Raw genomic sequence first — 17,119 nt, 5'->3', positions numbered from 1 at the left:
AATATATGTACTTTTATATATATAAATAGGGTCTTGTTAACCGGTGTCCCGAATCACTGGTTAAGGAATCTATAAATAGAATTTCTGTCTTGAAAATATAAACCGTCACTTTTTATCAAGTAATAATCACATTACTTTTTAATAAAAATTGGTGTTTAACCAATGCCCCGGGACACTGGTTAACATTCTCCATATAAATAATAATAATTACATTACTTTTTAATAAAAATTGGTGTTTAACCAATGTCTCGGGGGCACTGGTTAACATTCTTCATATAAATAATAATAATTTTTCAAATATATATACACATACACACACATATAGGGTCTTGCTAACCACTTTAGCATTCACCATATATGTGTGTGTATCACATTAGAGGAGTTTTATTGTGGAAGGTGAGATGGTTAAATCATATTCATTTGATCAATTTTAACGGTTCATATAAAATGTATATCTCTCCTTGCTTTGAACATGAGATTGCTCTTTCTTCTTTTCCTTCTATTCTTGGTTATCACTTTTGCTAGATTCACAACAACCTTCCAAAAAATTCACAACTTGGAAAAATTTGATTATTAGAAGAAAAAAATGTTTAGTTAAAGATTGAAGTCAACATCATATAAAATGTTCAACTGAATTTATTTGAGATTTAGAGTGAGAATTAGTTATATTACTATATTTTAATCAAAATTGTTTTTCATGAAATTAAACCCTTCAAAAAAAGTAATCAATGGCTGCCACACATAGATAGATGTATGTGTATGGCAAAAGAGACGAAATACATAACCACTTCTGGATTAGGGTTTTAGGCTTGGTTTGATATGGATTAGGTCATTAGACTCATCCAACAATTCAAATACAAAAAAGTTTACTCACTCATGTTCATTGTAGACATAGAGAAGAAGAAGAAGAAGAAGAAGAAGATAAAAATAAATAACAAGAAAATAAATAAGAACTTCTATTCAAAGAAATAATTGTCACTTAGAATTTCCAAGAACAAAAGATGAAAATATATGTCTGGTGGCTGCTCTATTTATAGCCTAAAACTAACTTAAGCACCAAGAAATAAATCACTAGAATGTTCCACAAGGAAACCCATGGGATTTTAGGTCAGAAATAAAACTAAAAAGGCAGCTGGAACCTTGGCACGGCCGTGCCAACCTTGCAACAAAAGCAGCAAAAGGGGATGAATGGCTCGGGCACGGCCGTTCCAGTCTCTCTGGAATCTGACCCTTCTTTGAAACATTGGAGGCACGACCACGCCATTGCTAGGCACGGCTGTGCCTAATATTTTTGCACAAGGTCTTCATGTTTTGGCCTCAATCAGCTCCTAATCCCCTTTCTTTTGCTCTGAGACTCAATCTTTCATATATTTGTTCCTGAAATTAAATAACAAGCAATTGAAGTAAAATAGTTCTAAAAAGTAAATAAAAACACATAAAATCTAAATAAAATAAACTCAAATAACCACTTAAAAACATTAATTAATGACTCATCAGTCGTATTGGTAATTTAAGTTCTACCACATCTCGACTCAAACATGGCATCTCGTTGTAGTCCCATGCGAAATAGTCCTTGTATTTCTTCAACAATTCAATAATTTGAACTTTAAAGTCTTTGTCAATTTTGGTGCTATTGTAAGTTGGTCTTTTTATTGAACCATCACCCAAATCGACTTCTTCCAAAGGATCCTGAGCCTTCATTTTCTCAGCTGATCCCATTGGATCTTTCTCGAAACCTAAAGGTTCATCGTCATAAACACAATCCAACCTTTGGCTTTCAATTGAACCGAATTGAAAATCGTCATTAGCACCTTTGATTGATTTTTCTTGTTCGATTTCGGCTTCTAAAGCCATTTTTCACTATTTTCGGCTACATAGGTCGTAATCTTGTCCCAAACATTGGGTTCAGTCATGATCAACACTGACATCTTCCCACCCAGATGGTGAGACTCCAATTTCAGGATGCCCCCAGGCTGAGGCCCTTGGATACATAGAGGCTCTAGTCCTCAACACATTATCGTCAACACATTCCTTCTTCTAGATGAAACCTTCTTTTGGATGTAATTTCATTGACCAAAGGAAATTTTCATGGTTCTCATAACCAATTATAGAAATAGGGCATGACCCAATTCTTGCCAGTTGTTTATCGAAGGTTTTCTTTGTGATATTCGCAACTTCAGCCACAAAGCAACTTTGGTCTGCTTCAATATTTTACAGCACACCATTTTCCTTCCAGAGAGAGTCTTTGATGCATTGCTGAAGGAACAACCCCAACACCATGTATCCATTCTCTGCCAAGTAGTAGATTGTAGTTAGCCTTTGATTCCACTGCCAAGAATAAAGTCGGCCTTTTCTATCACCAGGTCAACTTCAACAGCACCAAAGGAATTTCCAGATTTCCCTTCGTAGTTGCAAAGAACTACATTAGGTGGCTTTAAATTAGACTCTGACAAACTAATCTTTTTCAAGAGAAAATGTGGTAATAGATTTATTGTTGCACCTCCATCAACCAGCACCTTGTTTATTCCAACATCATTAATTTTAGCCTGGATAAACAAAGGTTTGAGAGGATGTTGCATGTGATGATCAGGTCTTTCGAACATAGCCTGATTTCCTTCAAGATAACCATTATGCATCACATAATAGCACTTTGGCTGGTGAGCAACCATTTCTTCAGTGAAATCTTCCTCATCTTCCGTAACTTCTGATATAACGTCATATTCAATCGGAATCATTGATATGATAAGAATTATATTGAGGCTAGCTTCAGAATCGGTGAAATTCAAAGTTAACTCTTCATCTTCGACAAAAAGACCTTTCTTCACAACTGAAAGGGGAGGAAAGATGCTCTCAGTGGCAGGCTTTCTAAGCGTATCGAAGATAGTTGGTTGTTGGTTGCTTCCTTTGTCAACATTCTTGCTAACATTTGTAACATCTTTCAAAGCATCGGCCTTTTTCTGACGCTGGAATCTACGCCATTAAGTTTTTGTCATGGGATTTTTCCCTTTGTAGTTGACGTTATGGACGAACCTCTTCAAACCATATGTTTCTTCTCTCTTCTGATTAGGCATCTCACTTCGATCGCCATTTCCAGTAGTTCTCTTTCCACCAGAAAGTACCCACTGTTCAATTGGACTGGGACACATTAAGTTTAAATTCAAACTTGGCAATTCAAAATTTAAGTTATACTCTGTCATCTTTGTTAGATGGATCATTTACTGACACACTATCATCTTCTTCAGCATTGTTCATTGTCGTGACTTTGGCCTCCTAAATCAAAAATTATCCATGTTAACCTTAAAAAACAACATATATGAGGTCAAGAATATGGGATTAATTTGATTGAACTTACATTCAGTGCCATTAGTCTCCTTGATGCCCTAACAGGTGCCTCACCACACGTTCTTCTTTTCCTTTTCTGTGCTTCTTTGGCTTGTTCAGGAATCATCACATAATCCTCGCCGTCTATGTTCTTATCCTGCCAAAAATTGAGAAGTTAATCAAAAGGTGAACATTAATTGTGCAGTAAGTAAGTCATTTACATTCCTATATTTAAACACATTGTTGGTACTTACATTCATATTCACGGATCTTTGTGAATCCTTGACAACCTCGCTTTAACTACATCCCTTTAATCCTTCTACCACGTCTTTTTGGCAAGCACTCTGAGACATAAGCGCATAAATATGTTGATTGCTTGCAGAACAAGTCTTTTTCTTTGATTTCACTCTCTTTGATCCTTCTCCCACGTTTTTTTGGCTAGCATGATGAGACATGGACACAGAAAGATGTTCATTGCTTGCAGAACAATTCTTTCTCTTTGATTTCACTCTCTTTGATCCTTTTCCCACGTCTTTCTGGCTAGCATGCTGAGACATGGGCACAGAAAGATGTTCATTGCTTGCAAAAATATTCTTTCTCTTTGATTTCCTCTCTTTGATCCTTCTGCCACGTCTTTTTGGCTAGCAGGCTGAGATTTGGGCACAAAAATATGTTCAGTGCTTGCAGAACATGTCTTCCACTTTGATTTTCCTCCCTTTGATCCTTCTCCCGCGTTTTTTTGGCTATCATGCTGAGATATGGGTACAGAAAGATGTTCAGTGCTTGCAGAACATTTTCTGGCATCATGTTGCGTGCTGCCACAGTTTGAACATTCTTACAAATCAATCTTCACCTTTTTTGTCCAACGCAATATAATCAAATATTCTGGAATGTGTTCAACGCGTTCTTCCTTCAACAAAAAAAAATATGGGAGCATGGAACCTCTCGAGATTCAAATTTCTTGCACGAACACTGAATTGCTGACATCGACTCATCGTATAAAATTTCATAAACACCTTCCTCAATATATTTTGTCAACTTCATTGTTCTCAAGTCACCCTTCACTTCTTTTTCCTCCACACTCATTGCAACACCTTTCATAATCTCTTCTTTCACTTCTTGAAAGAACTTTGCCGTATAGATTTCAGCAGCCTCACGTTCAAGACAATGCAGATGAGTTGTCAGCACAGGGGATGAAAACTTGGATTTAAAATTAGCCACAAGTTTATTATTTATGTAGCCTCTCATTGCCTCATCAAAATTATACAGAAATTCAAAGATGCTTCCTTTCTTCAGAACATAACTCTTTATGATTTTATTAACAGACTCACATTGAGTCGTAGTTCTTCTACCACCAAAGAAATTGTCACGCAGGTATGCAGTTGCCCACAATTCCTTGTTCTCCTATGTTTTGGTAACCCAGGGATTGTTCTCAAGGCCATTTTCCCTCACCAAGTCAGCCCAAAACTCTTCAAATTCCTTCTCCGTAAAATTAGAGTACATTGCTTTTTTAAAACCATCCAAAAAAGCTGAATTGTTAACATTGTCAACAACATTCTTGTTCAGATGCCAAGCACAAAGACGATGACGCGTACTTGGTAAAACTGCCTTTATCGCCTCCCTCATAGAACCGTCACCATCTGTTACAACTGCTTTTGGAAGTTTTTTCATACAATCTAGAAAACTGGTCAACACCCACATATAAGTTTCTATTGTTTCATCCATCACCAATGCAGCACCAAATATAACTGTTTGTGAGTGGTGGTTGCAGCAGACAAAATCACCAACGGATAGTTGTATTTGTTCTTGTTGTACGTTGTGTCAAATGCAACCACATCGCCAAAACAGAAATAATCTGATCTACTTGTGCCATCTGCCCAAAATAGACATTCCAAACGTCCATCATCAGTGGTAGAATATTGACAAGAGGAATGTGGATCAGTTGAGGATTTAACATTCAGATAGTTTAAAGCAGCTGAAACATCACTATCCTTAATAACAACACGCATTTTTTTGTCAAAGTAATTGTACAAATCTTTCTTAGTGAACCCAACACCAGGATATCCACCCTTCTGAGCCACAATGTATCCCATTATATGACAAGTTCTTATTCCGTGTAATTGAAGACCATGAATTTGTGCTTTATCTGCCTCGAATATTTGCCGATAAACAAGGTGTAAATGCACAACACTAGATGGAGTAAGTTCATGGTTGTGACTCTCTTCAAAAATATACATAACATATCTACCCTTTTTGGGTCTGTAGTGAACACGAAGCCTAGCTGGACACTTTGTACGAGTGAGACGTCGATGATCTCTTTGCCTATCTGACCTTGATAAATGCTTCTTCTCTCTGAACCCCTGCTTGTTGCATACATACTGCCTCATTACAATCTCATCGTTAACATTGCGCCTAATATCACTCTTCTTAACAGCAAAACCTTTACACTTACAGTACTTAAAATAAAAATCGTAAGCTTCATCAATACCCGCAAATTCCATTTCCATTATTCCTTCAGCAGTTAATGAATTTATCCTTACCATTTCCTCACCAACAACTACATCATCATCTTCATCTAAATTCTTATCACCTTCACTACCATGACCTTCATTACCATGACCTTCACTTTCATCACCTTCAGTTTCATCACCTTCACTTTCATCACCTTCACTTTCATAACCTTGACTTTCATCATCTTCACCTTTATCACCAACACTATAATCACCAGAACAACCACCATCATCACTTTCATTGCCTCCAGTTTCATCAGAACTATCGTCACCTGCATTCGCTTGAGAATTCTGAGTAAAACTACCACGACTCCCATCAGAACTATCATCTACATTTTGTTCAACATTCTCAGTAGATTTACCTTGACTCCCAACAATCATCGGATAGGTTTCGTCTTTCAAATCCACATTCGTAGAACCGTAATCATATTTCGGTGAACCAAAATCCGAAAAGTCATTGTTGTTTTTTTTTTTCCATCTGGCATACAAAATTTAAAACCAAAATGAGATAAACCCTTGTAGACCAAGATTTTCGGGTGTCAAGCCATTGATTGGACTTGAACCTTCAATCTACCGGACTTGCTCGATTTTATTCTTGGGAAGGGAAAAAGAGATTGAAAAACCCTTTTTGGATCCGGGGGTCGGTTACGATTCGGGAAGGTGTTAGGCACCCGCGTCGTTCACGGTACTCCGTGAGAACCTCTTTCTAACTTTATTTTTTTATTTGAAAATTTATTGATTAAAGTATGAGTGAAAGAATGGAGGGAGAAGAAGTAGGAGTTTTGGTTATTTTTATTTGATTGATTTGAAAGGATTAAAGCCTCTGCCTACGTACCCTTTAAAGGGATCAAAACCGTCGTAGTTCGCTCTCAAAAATATTTTTGTGGGTTAGGTTGATTTTAATTTGATTTTGAAAATGATTTTGAGAAGGGTTGCGAGACCTCAAGGTATAGAAGAATGAAATAGGAGTGAGGTTGTTTCATTTTATTTATGAAATTTAGTCTAAGTTTAATTTAGATTCATTTAGGAATTTGATTAAGAAAATAAAGGAAAAATCACTTGGATTTGGATCCAAGGTTTATTAAGAAAATAATTTGACTTTTTCATTTGATGTTTGAGATAAAAAGGATTTTTCTAGACTGACGGAAAGCGAGCGTAACAACGTGAAAAATAAAGCGAGAGTAAAGCGATACGCAAAGTGATAGTGTCGGTGCAAGTGTCGGTGTGTGCAATTACTACGCTATTACATACCATCCTAGGGCATTCTAAAGCAAGAAAATAAAGCATGAATGACATTACATAAGCCTATTATACACACTAACATTGATATTGAACATAAATTGCAAGAGTAAAAAAAAATGCATGAGATTAAACTAGAGATAAAGCAATCATAATGAGATGATAAGAAACTTAAAAGCATTGCATGGATTATCACAAGAAAGCATGATGTCAAAACATTAAGGAAGTGCATGAAGTAGAAATTGAAATATTAAAGCAAAATTAACAAAAGATATTGTGGAGTAGAAACATTTAAAATGCATGAAATAAAGCTTTTTAAAACATTAAAGCAAAATAAAAGTTATGGAAATTAAAGTACTTTAAAATGCTTGGAACAAAGTCCCAAAATGAATTTAAAATGCATGAGTTATGGATTAAATTTTGAACAAAGTTGAATGAACAGTAAAAGAACATGATATGGAAAAAAAAAAAACAGTCTTGAACTAAAATGCATGAAATATGAATTAAGTCATTGAATGAACTAGATAAAAAAGCTTAGTATGGAAAATGATTTTTGGACTATAATGCAAGAAAATGTAACTAAGGTTAAATGATAAAAAATGTACGATATGAAAGTGAGACATTAATTAAGATGCATAAAATAAGATTAGGGTATCATATAGGTTTAAGGAAAAAATGAACATGCGTGAGTTTTTCAAATATGCAGAAGGGTGCATTAAGCAGGTCTGGGAGGATGTAAGCAGCAAACACAAAAAACAAGAAGTGGGAATGGGCCAAACAAACAGGGCCCAGTCTGAGATGGGTAGGGTTGAGAGTCAACCGGGTCGGTTCATGGGTTGAAAGACCCGGTTCAGCTTAGTTACAGCATAAAAAGGCAGTTTAAACAGAAACAAAAAAAACTTGCTCTTCTCTCTACAAAAACATATTCATCAGAGAAGAAGGTAGGAGGTGTCGAAGCTGCTCCGACGCGGTGGTCGGACGGAGAGCCGCCGCGTCGGAGTTTCTTTCAATTTTATTTTAAATCCGCACCTCTTCGCTTCCTCTTCATCCAGATCACAAATTAAACAACACAAAATAGAAATACCAACACAAACTAGATCAATAAGACTGAAGGGAGGGAGGAATCATTACCTCTTATGCGTTTGACTCGGATTCGGTACAGTGGCGTTTTGCTCTTGCGTTGTGTGCTTCTCGTAGCCGGTTTCAGATCCTCCTTCCTCTACGTCCGGATCCGGTTTGAGCTTGCTTGCAGTCCTTCCTTCACTTATTCGATCTGGTTTGAGCTTGCTTGCAATCATTCCTTCACTTCTTGTTCCGATTTGTTCTTCCTCCTTTGTATTTGATTCGGTTTTGGTTTGAATTCAAAGTGCTGTTATCGGTGAGTCCAAAAATGAGCATGGCAGACTTAATTGGGCTCGAAAATAATGTTAGTTCATGGTATTGTTTTGAATTTTGAGTTGTTGTGACAGATGATTGTTGATTCAGTTGAGTGTTGGTGTTGAAGAGGTTATTTACGATTTGGATTTGGATGTGTAGGCGTGTATGAAGATTCGAGAACTTGTTGTTGTTGGTTATGAGGAGAACGTGATATTGTGTGAGTGAAAATGAAAATGGAGATCGTATAGTGATGGTAGAAAATCGATGATGAATGGTTTTGAGTGCTTGAGAATTTTCTGATAGTGTTCTTGAGGCTTTGAAAGAAAAGAGGATTTTGATCCAAAAAAAAATTCTTGCTGCCGTTTCTGGGGTGTTCTTGCAAGTTTCTGTGCAGCCCCCTCAATCAATCATTGGCAGGTGTACTTATAGTGGTACCATTAGGGTTGTATGAAAATGACTTTGGACTAAAAAGCCCCTAAAGGGATCCCATGTTAATGGACAGCTGTACACTAAACTTGGACCAAAAGTCTCTCCAAATTGCCTTGTTAATAAAATAAAAACTAAAAGAAAAAATTAAAAGGAATGGGACCAAATGTCACGTGAGTGACTAAAAAAAGTAAATAATTATTAAAAAGGATGATGATAAAGATAAAAAGAAAATGTGCCTTTTGGTAATTAAATGAGCTCTTTAAAAATACTATCTGCCGAAACTTTGTCTGAGACGATGAAATTACTCTGGGTTAAAAGTACGAATAAAAACGGTAAATACAAAGAAAAGTGGTCAAAATTTGGGGTATGACAACCCTAATCACTGATCAAACCAAATGAAGATATAAACCATAATCACTAAACAATAAACAACCAACAAAACTACTCAATCCTAAGTTCTATTCACTATTGAACCAACGAATCTACTTAATCACTAATTTCCCTAACCCTAATCAGCAAATCAAAAACTATTTCCTTAATCAAAACCAGCGAATCTACCATAATCCCTAATTTCCGTAATTGATTTCGCATGACCTAACCAATATCGATAATATTACATGTAGAAGAAATAGGTGTAGTTGAGCTTACCTCAGAGTTTTAGCGCTTCACACTTGAAATACGAATGCAAGGGCAACGATAGGGAAAAAGGGTGGAGATTGGAGGCGACGATGGAAGGGCAACGATCGGGAAAAGTGTGGAGATTGGAGGCAAAATCCTTCTACTATGGTGGGAAAGGAGAAAGAAAAAGATGAAAGGGGTAGGTTTCTGAAAGAACAGGGGAAGGTTCAAAGTCTTTTTTTAATCTTAGGGTTAATTAAGTTTTTAATCCGTATAATTATTCACAGTTTTGTTTTTAGTCACTATAAAATCACACTTTTCAGTCCCTGTGACATTTTCTTTAAGCATTTTAGGGACCAAAAATGTTGATGGAAATTTTTTATAGGGACCAAAAATGCTAATGGAAAAATTTTATAGGGACTAAAATTGCTGATGGAAAATTTTATAAGGACTAAAAAGTGTGATTTTATTTTATAGGGACTAAAAACAAAATTCTGAATATTTACAGGGACCATTTACTTAATTAACCCTTAATCTTAATGTTAATTTTTTAACTTAATTGTTAACATATGATTAAAATTAATCTTTTAAAACCAAAAGGAAAATAGTGCAATTAAAATTAGTTTAAGAGCTAAAGTACAATTAAGTTTGCCTGAAGGAACACAGTACATACCATGCATCCGCCAGTATCATATAACATGACTAAAACATGTGGCACGTTCTAATTAGTTGTAGGATTACTTCACCGAAGAAGTTCTTATTTTAGTAAAGTAAATACTAAAATATTACTATATTAAACATCCATTTTATGAAAACCATATTTAAAGTGTATAACTAATAGCTTAATGAATGATGTCCATACGGTATTAAAGGGCCTCATTGACTATTCATATAAATATTAATTACTTAACCATAATACTATATTCAATGAGTATTATGGACATAGTAATTAAAATAATATGGTTCTTCATATGTTAATTATCGTAAATATGTTTCCTGGCAAGTTATGTTAATTACCTTTGAATAAACGTGTGGGTAATATAGATTATCTTATGAATTTATAATTTGAAATGATATGCCAGTTTATTTGTACCCAAGCTTTGCCGAAAGGGTTTGATTACTCCATAAGTTAATAACTATTAGTACAAATACTATAGAAGTTGACCAATATTAACTATTTAACTATTATAGGTTCACACTAAGAACCATAGGGAGCATTGCTAGTAACACTTTGTTGATCAATAAGGTATTCAACAATTCCGCTTAAAGGGATTATTAGTCTCTTCTGCCTACTCTGAGACGCTATCATCTTTTCTTGAATCGTCTTAACCTTTTCTGTAGTCTTTTGCACAACTTTCGATCCTAGCAAAGCACTTTCAACCAAAATATGTCACACAAAAATAATGTTTTGTGTGACATATACACTAGTTAATTTGCATTAAGGTTGAAGGGTTTCCAATTAGGATATTTTGAAAAAACCTACACATAACCAAGCTGTCAAGATAATTTAACTTATGAACAATACAAACACCACTAATTATTTAACGATCATATTATTATATTAAGACTATTTTGATCACTATAGTAAGTTCAAAATATAACGACCAAGCTATAGTCCATTTATTATCACCAATGCCTCCTTATATAGTTAACTAATAATTATGGGAAGAGTATTAAAACCCTTACTACATCCTTCAAAAAAAAAAAAAACCCTTACTATAATTAACTTAAGTTTGCACTATAAGTATTCATCAAAGTATGATATTTACTCATTATAGGTGGATTAGCTCACCTTGAGTAATATACTTTAATTTGCTTATGTGTAGTTCATTGTACTTAACCATATGTACCATAGGTACCTAATTACTGCATAACTTTATTTTTGGATTATCACATATGTTTACAAAATTTTTGTTCATAAAATGAATAGGGTTAATTATAAAACTAGTTCCATACAACCTAAATATGTAGGTAAATACTGAATATTAGACTATAACCTATTAAATAATATGTATGATTATTTACAATAAGTATCTGTTTATAAGCTAACATCGTCATATGAGAAACCAAATCCTGTAAGTTCCTTACAGTGGTAAACATTAATAATTAGCAAGAGAAGAAACAATAGTTAATTTCAAACCACGATTAATCAAAACAATTCATTAAAAGTACAATCATTAAGTTGACCCTACATAGGTTATATAAACTTATGGTGTTTGCCTATAAGTTTATTTTATATAGGTATAATTAACCAATATTATGAAAATTAGCTATCCTATACTATAAGGGAGTATAAGTGTATAGTTACTAAGTCTTCCTCTTTAATTGATTCCATAGTAAGGACTCACTACTCAATCAAACTATGTTTCCCTATTAAGTCTCATAATATATGGTCATTTACCAATTAACTAAGGTCGAAATTCGGTTTGAATGGCGCAAGAATGGTGAAATTTGGATTTGGGGGTGAAATTTTCGTTTTTTTAGAAGTTGAAAATGGAGGTTCTGTGTTGCTTGTTGGTGAAAACCAACTTAAGTAACGCTGCGCAACTTAAGTTGCATTACCGTTATAACTAACGCATGTTACCTTGCGTGGCATGAGTTAACATGCGTAAGGGTATAAATGTAATTTACTTTGGGACTGAGCAATACTGTTTGGGTAAAGAGCAGAATTCTTCTTCTTTTATATAATCCTTAACGGTGTATGTGTTCTTAACCAAAAAAAAATTGTGTATGTGTTCTGAGATTTTATTGGCTTTATTAAGGGCATCATTGTCAACGATAGAACAATACAACATCAGCGTATGAAATTTTAAGGAAACGGTTTGAAGGATATTTTTATTTAAAAAACTAAATCAAATGAAATTTACAAAATATCCCTTTATTTAGAAGTGATTTGATATAGTAGAAAATGGTTTTTTAGTCAAAAGCAGGGAGTAGAAAATATCATGTTTTTGAGTGAGAGTAAGTTAGCAGCCCCCATATATATATATATATATTTGCTAGAACACACCCACTAATTTTTATGTAGGAGTGTTTTAGCAAGCTACACCTAAGGGTGTATTTAACTACTTTTTAGTTATATATTGCTAAAACACACCTTCTAAAAATAAGTGGGTGTATTATAGAAAATGTCTATAGGAGTTGCTAACGTACACCCACTTATTTTTTAGAAGGAGTGTTTTAGCAATATTCACCTTAAAGTGTATTTAACAACTTTTTAGTTATATGTAACTTATGCCTACTTCACTTTGTTAATCACCAAAATTCTTTAAGATCCTGCTTTCATGATAAAGACCCAAGTCTTCCCTTGAAACCTTGTAAAATAATTTTACTTTGAATTATGGATTCCGATATGTATAGTTCATCAATATAGGAAACATTTTATAATCTAAAGTTTGATTTAATTCATATATGTCCGTTTTATACCGTATCTTAGATGCAGCCAGTAGGATTAACAACCCGAATTCCATTGGAGCAAGGCAGTAGTTGTAACAGCCCAGGCGGGTCCCGGCTAGGCACTGTACCCCTCGGCACTGTTACTCACAAGCTTAATCACCACCCCCCTATAGTGGTGTTTTTGCCTCCCGTGGGAATCGAACATAGTACCTGGGGTTAAGTACTACTTCAATGCATTCCCACTACCAATTGAGCTAATGTAACACCCATACTAGACGTATCTAGAAAGTCTAGCATGTGTATTAGTTTAGTACTGGATACATTAAAAATTTACAACAATACAACTACGAATGAATACATATACAACCAAATGCGTTCGTACATAGTAATACAACTCAACTCTCTAAAGTATAATAGATGCATCCTAGAATATCCACATCGTCCTGCAGCGGTACGAACGAACACTTGTCGCATCATCCATTCCGCTACTAGCTTGCTAATCCAACCTGTTTATCTGAAACAAATAAGGATTGGGATGAGACATAATGTCTCAGTGAGTTCCCCTAAATCCTAGGCTATAGGCAACCTCAAGGGAAACCTACGGTCACCACGTGTCTAAAATACAACCTGACGGTTGATTTTACGTGTGTGGGGACTTGCCTACTTAGACGGTCGTGCATACTAGGGCCGTCATAGTCTTATCTCACTTGTTATAGGATTCACTTCCTATACGTGTCATGGCGGTCAAGGGGAATCTAAAACCGCAATGCCAAGAATACGCTCTACGTATCGAGGCCTAATTCTAACATAATCATGACACGGTTCTAAACCGGACGATTAGGGGAAACCTAAGATCGTCATCGGCATATCTTTCTCTATTTGCTCTAATGCAAAATACGATGTTTCTAATAACGTATCTTATCTTGCTATCATACTAGTTTAGACGATCTACGTCTATGTTCTACTATTCTTGACGATCTACGTCAAGGCTCTACTAATTCTTGACGATCTACGTCAAGGCTCTATGACATAACATAAATATGTATAATAAATATGCACAGTCAGATTCATTCATAAGTTAGCGTTTAACAAACAAGCATTATCTGAGTTCATTTTACGGAAAGCCCCGAGTGGAGTAACCCCGAGCGCAATCCCTATCTATCCGATGGAAACCTATCTAAGGTATAACCAACGACACTCCTGCAGTGACGTGCGGGATCCTTACGGCTAACCCCGTTTCTCCTAATGGAAACCCCTTGAACCAACCTAGTGTGGACACAAGAGACACGACCACTACATCTTGCTTACTAAGTGACATGCGGGTTCCTTACGGCTAACCCCGTTTCACCTAATGGAAACCCCTTGAGCCAACCTAGTGTGGACACAAGAGACATGGCACCTTTAACTTAAAAGTCTTGGTCTATATATATATGTGCATGAGTATTAAATCTATAAATGCTATCTCTTTTACCTCGGATGCCTATACGATCCAACTAGAGGTAAACTATATGCTTGCTTAACTTGCTATGTGAAGAGATGTCTAATCAATTCACGTCTGGCCACACTCGTATGGCACTCTAGTTTCTATACGAAGAGAGTACTCTATATCACTTTGCATCTAATCAAGCATACTACTCATGCCTAGCATTCTATTCTTTACTAACCATTCTAGTTCTTGACAAGCTATGTCAAGGCTCTAGTTTCATCCCATGCCTAGTTCTTTGCTACCCGAGTAATTCGGCTAATCTCTCTTGAATCACTCTTGCCATTCATGTTAAGATTGCCATGATTTTCATTTCAAAAATCATTTGATGTTATGTGCATTGCTTAGATGTTGTTTTGGGGTTAAATAGTTGTAAAACATCGAAAGAAAAGCTTCGGAATGCACCACAGACCCTGAACTGGGCCAACAGGCCAAAGCAAGTTGGCCAAGTCCAGAGAGCTGCACTAATAGCTTAGCTGGGGCGTGGCTCATCCTGTCAATTTCGCTATTAGCGTAGATTTCGCTAATAGCGTAGCTCTTCGGGTCTGTGGTACCAAATTTCCAATTTTTGACCCAAAACTCATTCCAATGGTTCCTGCAATGCACCAAAACATCCAGCAACCTATATATACCTTATAAAACATCTTTCATGGCAATATTAACATGTACAAGACTAGATCAAGTCTAGGGTACTAAAAATCATTTTTCTCTAAACTTAACTAAAATCATGATTTGCTTGCAATTAAACACATAATCCCAATGGTGGGTTCTATCTAAGAACTCACCTAACATATTCCTTGTGATTCCTCAAGTTCCAAGCTTTCCCAAGTTCAAACCCTAAGCCAAGAATCCTTGCCCAATCCTTTCTCTTTGTTGTTTCTTGTCCTTGAAGCTTCTATGATTCTTGTTTGGTTACCAATTGCATGATTTGGAAAGCCTTGGATGGATTGGAGAGGGAAGGAGGGGCGCATATCTAGAGAGAAGGAGGAGAGAATTCTTTACCCAAAAACCTAGAGAGAGAAGGAAGATGGAAAATGTGATATTTTGGTGCCAAAATACAATAAATATCCTTTATCGTGCAATTACCAGAATACCCTTGCCTCAGGCGTGTTAAATCCGACACTGATGCTTAACTTGTATTAAGTTGACATCACATAATAAATATTTCCGTCAACTTACTTTTCATAAACTTTCTTCCTCTGGCACGCTTGACTGATAATATTCCGATACTGATATGCGGGATATTACACTCTACCCCCCTTAAAAAAAATTTCGTCCTCGAAATTTAGAAATCATCTACACTCGTCGCAACTATAATCTGCCTCCTTTGATTTTTGTTATACAATATCTGATCAAACTCACTCCAAAGAGTTTCGAAGCATACTTTCCTTATCAATACATGTAATTCTTCCTCTTTCTTATTCTGCATATGATTGAATATGGTCTCTTCAATCTTACTATCTTTATCAAAATCACAGAACTGTCTGAGAACATAGTGATTATAACTAACTTTTGTTATATGTGGATTGCTTGTCTCGGATCTATTCCTTCTCTGCTTAGCATGAACTCTGCATCTAAGTAACTTTTCTCTATCTGAATCACTCAGGATTTGCCTTTAAACTGGAGTTCTACTGATATCCAGGTTTGCCCTGCAGTGCTTACTTGTATCCATCACATCTTATCATGCATACATCTTATCACGCATACATAATCTTTCTTGCCGCACCTTGCGACTTTTGCCTCTTACTTTGTTACTCATCTTGATGATTCAGCAAATCTATTATCTCTTTTCGGAGTCTTAAGAAACCTTTCTATCTCTCACAGTCTCCTTGCACCCAAATCCAGGGGTAACTTGTCCAACTTGGTATGAAGAAGCGAAACCATATACACCGATTCACCTGAAAATCTATTAACCAATCTTGAGGTTTGCACGCTCTTAAAACTTTCTACCAAGTCCATTTACACTTGCATTGGACATTCTAAGCACAAATTTGTGCATCCCGTAGGACATTAGTATCACATGAACATCGTCGTTTCCTCATAAAACCTTATCTTCTATAGTTTGCACACATTCTAATACGGTTTCTTGTTAGTTAATAACGATACTCATTCTAGCATTTTGTTTCTAAAATTTCTAAACTCTGGTACATAGGTTCTTGGAACGAATAGATGCATGACTAGAAAAATATCATTTTAAAACTGAGTCTATACTAGTACTGCAGAACCACAGGACGAGTCTCTATATCTGTAAAAGGTTTTACGACTCTCCTTCACACTTGCCTCTAGCGAGTTGGTCCTGAAGTCTGTACGTCTTAAGTGAGCTTACTCGCTTTCGACGTATCTCATCAGTTTTAACAATGTGAAATTTCATGTTTTTTTTTTTAAAATAAACATCGTTCCCAAGTTCCTCAATACCAATCTTAACTCTCAAAATTATAAAATCATGGCTTGACACCATTCTAGAAAGTACCGTTATCACCTAACAAGTATGGTATAAAATGATATGTGCTTCTCCGTGCATATCTCATGAATCGTATTCTTTTATCACATCACAAATTCTTTCTGACTGACCAACAACTCTTCTGCGCATTCGACATCACCAAATAGGCAACCCGATTAATTCATCTGTGTAACTCTAGTCTTTCTCATCTTACTTGAGTGAAGATACTTTCTTTAAACTTTTACTTTAATCAATACTGGCTGCATAAGCATCTATACTTACTTAACATAACGAGAACTCCCTGCT

General features: G+C 35.7%; 1 long non-coding RNA gene and 1 pseudogene across 2 annotated transcripts; both read right to left on the bottom strand.

Annotated features, from left to right (window-relative positions):
* Positions 1–932: 932 nt before the first annotated feature.
* On the bottom strand, positions 933–8,845 carry LOC146899700 (uncharacterized). The gene is made up of 2 exons (XR_015021938.1): positions 8,202–8,845; positions 933–1,377 (listed from the first exon to the last, which is right to left on the bottom strand). It is a non-coding gene; the product is annotated as an uncharacterized LOC146899700 (long non-coding RNA).
* LOC146899699 (protein FAR1-RELATED SEQUENCE 5-like) lies at positions 4,017–8,845 on the bottom strand (annotated as a pseudogene). Its single transcript, XR_015021937.1, has one exon. The product of XR_015021937.1 is annotated as a protein FAR1-RELATED SEQUENCE 5-like (transcript).
* Positions 8,846–17,119: the final 8,274 nt, after the last annotated feature.

This window comes from Medicago sativa, chromosome 8 (genome assembly GCF_051527215.1).
Source record: "Medicago sativa cultivar Bolivia chromosome 8, Bolivia_mono, whole genome shotgun sequence".
NCBI lineage: Eukaryota > Viridiplantae > Streptophyta > Magnoliopsida > Fabales > Fabaceae > Medicago > Medicago sativa.
The sequence above is the reverse complement of the archived record's forward strand: the minus strand, read 5'-3'. Positions and strand labels throughout refer to the sequence as shown.